The following is an 8,860-nucleotide window of genomic DNA, read 5'->3' as shown; positions in this document are numbered from 1 at the left end:
GCTTATAACAGCATGTCCCAAAATCTGTTCTGTGGAACACTATTGCTATGAATTGTGCTACAGGAAAGGGAAGAGACAAGAAGTTCTGTGCTAGAACTAATTTGGAAAATATTACATATGCCTCTTGGAGATTCACAAGGTAGAGTCCCAGTTTAGAGATTCTGAGACAAGCTGGAATTTAAAAAAGAAAAAAGAGGGAAACTTGGGTTTAAACATGTATAACCCAGTATTTCCCAAACTGACTGACCATAAGAGTCCCTATTTGACATAATTCCTATTTTTAAAAAAATACTTCCTTATTTATTTATTTTTACTCGTTTATTTGGCTGTGCTGGGTCTTAGTTGTGGCTTGCAGTATCTTCAGTTGCGGCCTGCAAAGTCTTAGTTGCAGCCTGTGGGATCTAGTTCCCTGACCAGGAATTGAACCTGGGTCCTCTGCATTGGGAGCACAGAGTCTTAGACACTGGACCACCAGGGAAGTCCCCATAATTCCTATTAACATCTTATAGATTCATGTCTGAGGAATGCACTTTGGAACTGTCTTTGTCAGTGTTGACACTGGTTTTGCTGGAAAGCCTATTGCATCAAAAGTTCTCATCAAAGGCTTATAATCAATTAAACTCTGTTGCTGCTACCCTACACAATAAGATACTTATTGTTTCTTCCAGTTAAAGCTGATGCCTTTCAGTTTCATGATTCTGAGATACTGATTTCACTGCATCCCTTTGGGATCTCAAGGATGCAGAAAACTGTGAACCTTCAGATGGATCCAGTTCAGGGTTGTCTTTTGTTAACTTTTACACCATGCTTAACTGGCTCTTCTTCAATCTTCTCATAAGTTCTTGGAGATTCATAGCCTTGGCCCTCCACCAATGATGTCTTCCTTCCAAAGCAGCCAGACTGTTCAGGAGACCTTATGTGGAGGAGAAGTCACCTTCTCCTCCATCCCTTGCCTGCATCCTAAAGCCATCTGCCCCCACTCACCATCCCCTTTGCTCTCTCTTCTCCCAACTCCAAAATCCCACTTTTTCTATAAATCCCAACAGTTACTCAAGCCTGAGAAACACATAATCTTAGTTGCTAAAAATTTCCCAGAAGCAAAACCCTTCTAGGAATTGTGCAAGATTGATTAATTCACCGTATGGCCTCTGCCCTTCAGGAGCTCCAATTTTCTTGCCGGAAATGAAAAATACATCATTGCAGTGAATCTTTTGCCCAGAGCCTGGCAGAGGAAGAGCTCAAGAGCCACTAACTAACATCAATGCTGAATACAGAGTGATATGTGCCTTATAGAGTGCTGTGTACAGTGTGTGGTTAATATTCTGAAGAATTCACAGAACAGTGATATTTGAAAAGGTTTGTAAAGGATGAATAGCTCATTTGTCAGAGCAAGGGGGCAGTGAAAGAATTTGCATTTGAATCAGGCTTTCCCAAGCTCTTTCCTATACCAACCCCACTCAATATTCACAACACAGTGAGGTTAACTTCATTGTTGCTAAACCCATTTTTCTATTGAGGAAGTTAAGGATCATTTGCAGCAATGAGCTTCCCCAACTCAAAAGATTTCAGGAAAACAGAGTTTGAGGAAAACTCTGATACCAAACAGCCATTCTTTTTTTCCCCCAACATTTATTTGGCTGTGTCAGATATTGATACAGCGTGCATGATCTTTGTTGTGACATGTGGGATCTTTCCTTGCGTTGCCTGGGCTTTACTAGTTGTGGCATGAGGGCTCTGGGGCATGAGGGCTCAGCAGTTGTGGCACTTGGGCTTAGTTGCCTCACAGTATGCAGGATCTTAGTTCCAACAAGGAATCAAACCTGAGTCCCCTGCATTGGAGGTCGGATTCTTAATGCCTGGACCACCAGGAAAACCCCCTAAAAAGCTATTCGTAAAGAGATGCTGAGGTCCCAAGAAAACAAGGCAGGTGTGGTCCCTACCTCACAGAGCTCATAGGCTAGATTCACAGAACTTTAGGGATGCAAATTCTCCCATGTGGAGGGATTTTTTAAAAACAAACTGCTTTTTCCCACAGACTAAAGCTGGGCCCACATTTAGCCCAGGAGTAAATGATCCAGCAGCCTGCATGTGAGGCCTACAAACACCCTCAGGGTGGTGGGGCAGGGCCAGCCCTGGCTTACATCTGAACCCCTCGGGGAACCATAAAGAATACGGATGCTAGGTCTGTCCCAGACCACTGAAGTCAGAATCTGGGTTTTGGTGGGAAGAGGCTGTCTAGGGTACATGTCCCACTTCATTCTGATGTGCAGCCAGAGTTGTAAACCAGTGTTCTGCTGGAAAGATCGGGGCAGTATAGGGACACAGCTGTGAAGTTCTCACTCTGCTTCTTCACTTCTTCTTCCCCCGCTTCCTTCCTATATCCCTGCAGCTCTCTTCTCCAGGTCCCCTTCGGAGCGCCCACATCTGCTCCATCCCAGATGCCCAACACAGGGGCTGAGGTGTACTCCAGGCTTCATCACCACCAAGGGCTTCCCTCTCAGACCTAAAGATACATTTTGAAGGGGCCTCCTCAGGGAGGGCTGAATGGTCATAGTGGTGACTGATAAGGCACAGAGACAGCCGAGGTGCCATGAGGAGTCTATTCAATGTATTCTGTTTAGTCACATCCCAGAGGCAGCTGTCTGCTGCACTGAATTATAGGATGGGGCCTGGTGTACAACGGTAGGCCAGGTCTCACTGGTGAGACCATCTTCCCTCTCCCCACCCCTGCCCCAGAGATCTCAGGGGAGTTAGGAGAGACGTATCCTGCTTCTTGCCCGTGACCAGAGTAGCCCCAGGTACATGGCCCAACAGAGGGAGCCAACCCTGCTGGGAGCTCATTCCTCCTCCACATCCTCTCCATCTCTTGCCTCCGCTCAGGCATTCTCTCAACAGCCCAGAGAAGGAGCAGAGGGCCCGCAGTCTCTGCCCAGACAATGGAGCTGTGGGCTTTCGTGGAGCTGACATTGCCCTGTCCCAATCTCAATATTTTCCTAAGTCGGATGTGATTCCCTCCAGCTAGCAGCAGCTGAAACACATTCTAGAATTCATCTGGATTCACCAGGGAACATGAGAGGAGGTGGGTAGGAATACTGTCCTAAGGTCCAGAGCAGTGAAGTCCAGTTAACCTGATGCCACCGACCAAGCCTGTGAGAGTGAGGTGTCATGGCAACAGAAGCCAGCTTTAGCCTGACATCCTATTGGTTATCTGATTTACATATTTTCATAAATGATGTATTGCACTAGTTCCCTGTGGCCTTAAATCAATGGTGTAATAGGAAAGGGACCCACAGCTGGGTCTGTGGCTGCAGAGCGTTAGATGGTAGACTCCCATTCATCAGTTGGATGGAGGTCGGTCTCCATGCTGAAGTCTGCCTATTGAACCTCCTTGGCCTGGTTTCTTCAAATGCAAAACCGAAAGAGCACTGCTGGCTCCAGAGCTTCTCCCTGCGGATGCTGTAAAAGTGAACAAGTTATTGATGTTGGGACCTGGCAGTCTCTGAGTGAAAAGGCTAATAAATCAAACATTCCATTAGGTCTGCTTCCAATTTCTCTTTTCCATGAATGTTTACTCACTGTCTGCAGCATGTAGCAGCATGCCCCTGCTCTAATAATGCTAATCTTCTGTGTGTCATAGGTTAAGAGTATAAACTCCGGGCACAGACTGCTGAGATTTTAATCCTGGCTCTCTGCTTTCCAGCTGAGTGACCCTGGGTAACTTACTTCACTTCTCTGTGCCTCAATTTCCTCATCTGTTAAGTGAAGGTAATAACAGTGCCTGCCTCACAGGGTTGTTAAAGAGAACAAATGAATTAATACATGTAAATGGCTTAAAGGTGTGCCAAGCCCCTAAGTGCTCAATAAGTGTTCACTATGTAGATGATTAATACATAGCACTTTCACATAATGAGCTCACAGAAGTTTATTTACCTGTTTGGCAGCTAAACTCTAACACAGCGGTTTTTCTAACTTGTCTGACGGTTATTTTAAGAAAAAAAAAAATGCCCAAGGTACTTGTGAAAAATAGAAAAACAGAGGTTCCTGGCCACTGTCCTGAGGATTCCAATTCAGTAGGTCCAGAATGGCCCAGGAGATTCTAATGAAGGGTTTAGGGTGTCAGCTGCTCTAATGGGGCTAAGAGGCAAAACTTGGCCTTTTCTGGGCTTTCCCAAATTCACTCTGCCAGTTAATCTGAAATGCCAGGGAGGGGAAGGCTGTTTGACTTTGGGAAAGCTCACATTGTCTCCCCCCATCCCATTTCAGCAAGACAGCCTTCCTGGAAGAGATGGAGCAGTTTCCAGAACTGGAACAAAGGGAGAGACCGGGGCTCACAGACAGACAGGAAGATGGTGAGTTGAGGACTGGGGACCCAAGAGAGGAAGTGGCCATGGGCAGCCTAGAGGCACCCACATCTGGTACTTCTTTGAGAACTGCACACGTGGCATCTGGCCAGTCTCTTCAGGTGTCCGTCCTTCCCTATTCCCAGAATAAAGTCCAAAGGTCCCCATAAAATACAGCCCCATTTTTACAGAAATTCGGACCCCCTTCTTGAATCCGCTATTCACTGAGTGAACCACGTCTCCTGAGCATTCACCAGGCACTGGGATGACAAAATTTTGTCTCTGACCAAGCGCTTCTCTCTGAGTGTGATACAGACCTTTCTCTGTGGAGAAGCTTGGTGTTCACGGGAAGGACACATGAAAAACTCTTAGCAATGCCAAAGGACAAGTGTGTGCTAGTGGTCTGCCACCGCTATGATGAGAGCTCTGAGGAGAGAGGAAATCTGAGGGGGAGTGTTGCAGTCTTGGAAGGCTTCTCAGGAGTTGAGGCAGGTCTTGAAGGATAAAGCACATTCAGACTGCTGGAGTAAGAAAAAGTATTCTAATTTTTTTTTAATAAGTCAGAGGAAAGATACCAAGGTGTAAAAGGGCATAGATGTGACTGGAATGCAGAGGCTGAGCATGGGTTTGGGAAAGTAGGTTGGTCTGACTCCCAAAGATCCCTGGGTTCCATGCAAGGCATCCCTCCCTTCCCAGGGAGAGCTGCAAGGACGAGAAAGTCCCGGGATGGCGTCTGTCCCTGGTGAGGTCCTTCACTCCCATGGAAAATGCAGCCCCTCACTCATCCAGCAGCAGGAAACGGCGCTCCCCGTAGCCAAGCTTCCTCAGGGACTTGCTTTACCCACGATCAAATTCTGGCTTAGTCTCTGCCTGCTGCTACCTCAGGCGCTGGTGTTACCCGCTAGCCAAGTCCCTTCTGGTGAAGGAGGCAGGGCTTCATGGTCATTTTATAACTTCCTGATGTGTCTTTGGAACAAGCTGGGACCAATCTGTGCCCTCGGACCTCTGTGAAGAAAAGGGTGTAGTTGAAGCTGTTACCCCACAGTGTTCTGGGCAGGTGGTGGTGGGGAGAGGGTCTCTAGTTTGCTTCCCCCTTCAGATCCCCCTCTCACCTGTCATGATGCTATAAATTCCCACCATCTGAGTCACATTTACAATCCTGTAGAAGTGGTAAGGCTGTGTCCCCTTTGGTTGATTAGTCACAGATGTTTATTGATGCTCTTTCCATGCTTCTCTGGCTTTGCACCTGTCGCCTCTGTTTAGACAACTGCCACGTTTGCCCAATGATCAGGCCTCTTAACTGTGTCCGGTATTTCTGATTGCCAGCAGGACACTCGTGGCTGAGAATGGTATAACTCTGTTGTTTAAGGACAAGGGTTCTGGAGTCTGACTGTCTGAGTTTGGAACTCAGTTCTGCCTTCTCCATGTCTTTAATGTTTCTTTGCCTCAATTCCTTTATCTGTAAAATGGGAATAGGAACATACCTACCTCTTTGGGCTGTGGGGAAAAGAAAATGAGCTCATATACATCAGTCTCTCCAACAGTGCCTGGAACACAGTAAGCCCACAATAAAAGTTAGCCATAAGTATGGTCTCCTTTCAGAAGTCCTGCTCTCAGTTCTTCCCAGGGGGCTCAGTGGTAAGGAATCTGCCTGCCAGTGCAGGAGACTTGAGTTTGGTCCCTGGGTCAGGAAGATCCCCTGGAGAAGGGACTGGCGATTGTTGCCTGGAGAATGCTATGGACAGAGGAGCCTGGCGGGCTACAGTCCATGGGTTCAGAAAGAGTTGGACACAACTCAGCAAGTAAATGACAGAAGTCCTGCCCTCGCTTCAAATTTCTATGTCAAAATGGAGACCCGAGTTCTTAGTTCTCACCTGCTCCCCCAATTTAAAAGCTCTGGAGGCTCTTATTTAACAGGCAAGGAATTGAAGCCCAGGGCGATGCAGTGAGTTGATCAAGGACACACAGCAAACCAAAAGCAAAGTGGGGCTCAGGACTCTTGCCCACTTCCCACGAGCCTGCTCCCACCAGTCTGGCAACCCCACCAGAAGCTTTGGACACCTACAGAGAGCCCTTGAAGAACAATCTAGACTCAATACCAAAATCACCTGGACCACTTATTGAAAATGCAGATTCCTGGGGTCCCCCGATGCAGAATCTAATAGGATTCTGACCCAGTAAGTCTTGGCTGGGGCCCCACATTAGCATTTTAAAAAGCACACTTGCTCTCCTTCCCCCACCTCGGCAATACTGATTCAGGTGGTTTGCACTTTGAAAAATGCCTCTCAAAAGCCAATCGTCATCATGTGCCTCCACTGGAGATGAAATCCCAGGCAGAGCCCAGTAAGGCCCCGTGGCCAGCCCTGGGCTGCACTCTCGGGAACCACCCGCTCCAGTGCTGTTGCTGGACATGCCTGTTGTCCCTCAGTGGTATTACAGGAATTTGGTCACATTCTTTCACACTCTCATCTTGAAAAGGCACTGCCAGTCCTTCAGACAAAGATGCACCTGTACCCCTGCAAAATCAGTGGGACATTCAACACCAAGATTATCATTCCACTGGGCATTGTATACTGCAATGGGAAGGCTGGGAGCCGGGGGGATTGTGGGTAATCTGATTCATGGCTCCTACCTCCTCCATGGGTGACCTCATTGAAAGCTTACTGCATGCAGTACTGCCTCAGAAGCTTCTGTCCCAACGTTCCTACAACACTGACTTCATGGCCCTTCTTCCTAGAGGGAGGAAATCAAGTACTTGAAGAAAGAACAAATACTCAAAGACCAGTGTTTACGGATAGTGGGAAGAAGGACAGTCCTTTGTGTCCGTTTATTATTAAGGGGCTCTGGCTGTGGACACCTATCCACTAGGAAAAGAGAAAGTGTTAGACACCCAGTCATGTCTGACTCTTTGCAACCCTATGGACTATATCCTGCTGGGCTCCTCTGTCCATAGGATTCGCCAGACGAGAATACTGAAGTGAGTTGCCATTCCCTTCTCCAGGGGATCTTCCCAACCCAGGCATTGAACCCAGGTCTCCCACATTGCAGATTCCTTACCATCTGAGACACCAGGGAAGCCCTGGAAAAGAGAGAACTTTCCCAAACCGAGGAAGTGGTCAACTCTGAGATATTGTTTAAAAAAAAATATTGACAGGAGTAATTCAGCTTTTGGAAGATTTCATTTTGGAGGGTTTTAAGAGCTCTGCTCACATCTCAGCTTTTGACTTTCTCTTGCTTAGAACTTGTACCCAGGCCTGTGTTTATTTATTTCCATTTCTGAATTATCACTGGGACACCGATAACGAGGTCTGCTGATCAGAATACAACTGTGAGGACTGAGAAAGACCGTGATAATCGCCCTTCAGCAAGAGGTTAGCCTTTGCCAGCAGTGTTGCCTGCAGGGGGATGTGCATAGCCTTCAGGGTCACCCAGAATGGGTTCCAGTCCCAGATCTGCTGGTCTCTGGCTGTGGGGCCTTGGACGAGTGACTTAATTCTCTGAGTCTCCATTTTCCTGTTTGCAAAATGGGGATACTCATATTGAGCTTAGAGGAGTTCTGTGCTGATCAAAGTATATAGTAAACGTCTAACACGGTGCCCATCAGAAGACGGTTGATATATAGTTGTTCTCTGTTTTCTTGTTGGTAACACAAAGATGAAAAGTGATTGTGCCATTGTTCAGTTAAGGAGTGAAAGAATCACTTTGAAGCTAGAAAAAAGGAAAAGATATTTAATCTATCCAGTAGACAGCAACAAAGCAAAAAAGGAAAAAGACACAAGTAACTAGAAAACAAAAAGTGATAGAGGTTAGTTAAATATATCAGTAATAACAACAAATACAAACAGATTAAACTTATCTGCTAAAGGACACATTTTCAGTTTGGATTTACTTCTTTTTCATTCACTCATTCGAGAAATAATTGCCATGTTTTAGGCACTGGAATCTAGATAAAGCTATTCACAAAATATACATATGAAGAAAGTTGAAAGCAAAAGATTAGGAAAAATATACCAAGTAAATATTAACTAAAAGAAAGTTGATTTAGCAGTATTAATTTGAAACAAAATAGACCTGAAGACAAAAACTTGGCAATAAAGAAGGTCTTGACAAAGGGAACTGCTGCTGAGTCGCTTCAGTCGTGTCTGACTCTGTGCAACCCCATCGACAGCAGCCCACCAGGTTCCCCTGTCCCTGGGATTCTCCAGGCAAGAACACAGGAGTGAGTTGCCATTTCCTTCTCCAATGCATGAAGGTAAAAAGTGAAAGTGAAGTCGCTCAGACATGTCTGACTCTTAGCGACCCCGTGGACTGCAGCCCACCAAGCTTCTCCATCCATGGGATTTTCCAGGCAAGAGTACTGGAGTGGGGTGCAATTGCCTTCTCTGATAAAGGGAACAGTTCACCCCAAAAATATAACTATCCTGAACCCATACTCATCTTGCAACATAGACTCAAAATACATAAACCAAAAACTGACATTATAAGGAAATATTGACAATCCACATCATAGTGATGGATGT

General features: G+C 46.3%; 1 non-coding gene across 1 annotated transcript; it reads right to left on the bottom strand.

Moving 5' to 3' along the window:
• Window positions 1-405: 405 nt before the first annotated feature.
• On the bottom strand, window positions 406-478 carry TRNAG-CCC (transfer RNA glycine (anticodon CCC)). The gene has a single exon. It is a non-coding gene; the product is annotated as a tRNA-Gly (tRNA).
• Window positions 479-8,860: the final 8,382 nt, after the last annotated feature.

The sequence above is a fragment of the Budorcas taxicolor genome, chromosome 10, assembly GCF_023091745.1.
Source record: "Budorcas taxicolor isolate Tak-1 chromosome 10, Takin1.1, whole genome shotgun sequence".
Taxonomy (NCBI): Eukaryota; Metazoa; Chordata; class Mammalia; order Artiodactyla; family Bovidae; genus Budorcas; species Budorcas taxicolor.
This window is presented reverse-complemented; position numbering and strand designations above follow the sequence as displayed.